This window comes from Mastomys coucha, unplaced genomic scaffold, assembly GCF_008632895.1.
Source record: "Mastomys coucha isolate ucsf_1 unplaced genomic scaffold, UCSF_Mcou_1 pScaffold4, whole genome shotgun sequence".
NCBI lineage: Eukaryota > Metazoa > Chordata > Mammalia > Rodentia > Muridae > Mastomys > Mastomys coucha.
Genome location: NW_022196910.1, coordinates 2,622,156 through 2,623,541, shown reverse-complemented (window position 1 = coordinate 2,623,541; position 1,386 = coordinate 2,622,156). Strand labels below are relative to the sequence as shown.

At 49.4% G+C, this 1,386-nt stretch overlaps 1 pseudogene; it reads left to right on the top strand.

Annotated features, from left to right (window-relative positions):
* The first annotated feature begins 705 nt into the window (after positions 1-705).
* LOC116076489 lies at positions 706-1,185 on the top strand (annotated as a pseudogene).
* The last annotated feature ends 201 nt before the right edge of the window (positions 1,186-1,386 follow it).

The window sequence follows — 1,386 nt, the reverse complement described above, 5'->3', positions numbered from 1 at the left end:
TCCAGCAGAAAAAGACCCACAGACATGCTCATTTGATATACAGAGAAAGATGACAGTACTAAGTCTTTGCTGCCCATGACTTAACCACTATGTTTCTATGAAAGCAGAAAGTGGTGTGCACAATGCAAACGCCACAGTCATACACAGTAGGCCCTGCATTGAGGGAGCTCAGCCACATTGGTCTGTGTGCGTTGTGGCAGCACCACCATACATGTCCAGAGCTGTGGTGAAGGTATGGGATACTACACAGGAGAGCACAGCCAGAGACTGTAGTGAGAATTGTGGCTTTTAAAAAACAAAAGAAAAAAACAAAAACACAGAAATATTATGAGATTATGCCTTCATTTTAACCCCAGGTGTGGGATGTGGGGCTGCTTCAGACTGTCCACAGCACCTGACTATGATTCGCCTCATGCTCTAGCAGAGGCGTGGTTTTGCCAGCTGCAGAGAGTTTCTGAGATTATATAATGTTTGGAACTCTGGGAACTTTTCCGAGGGTATATAAATGCTAGGATCTCAAGCGATGAGGTTGTTGATGGTTCTAGGTCAAGGGGCGCTATTAGTCAAGGTTTGTTAAATAGTCGTGCATGAATTAACAAGAAATTAGAGCACGGATCCCTGGCTTCCAGGTGGGGGGGGGGGGGGGGGGGGGGGGGGGGGGGGCGGACAAGCTAGTGGCTGACTGCGTGGCCAGAGGACAGAGCTATGGAAAAGCTACAGCGCGTCCTGAGCAGCCAGGACGACGACGACGAGCAAGGTCTGATGGCACAGGTCCTGGATGCCTCATTCCTGAGTTTCAACCAGGTTGAAGTGGTTTGTCATATACTTTGTTGCTGGCATTTTCTTTTCAATCCTTGGAACTGGGTTGCTATGGCTTCCCAATGGCATGAAACTCCTTGCAGTATTTTACACCCTTGGAAACCTTGCTATATTGGTCAGTACAAGCTTTTTAATGGAACCTGTGAGGCAACTAGAGAAAACTTTTGAAACAAGATAGCTTGCCACAATTATTATTCTTTTGTGCCTGGTATTTACCCTGTGTGCTGTCTGTGGTGGCGGAAGAAGGGGCTGGCCTTACTCTTCTGCATATTGCAGTTCTTGTCAATGACCTGGTACAGTCTCTCCTACATCCCGTACGCAAGGGACGCTCAAGTGCTCAAGTGCTGCTCCTCACTCTTGCATTGAAAGTCGCATCTGCCCAGGAGGAGTGCTTGGGAATAATACTGATGCTGTGCCTGCCCCAGTGGTCACTCAGCCCATGCCACGGACTGCTGAACCTCACTGCATAGCCCTCCCACGGACTGCTGAGCCTCACTGCATAGCCCTCCCACGGACTGCTGAGCCTCACTGCATAGCCCTCCCACGGACTGCTGAACCTCACTGCAT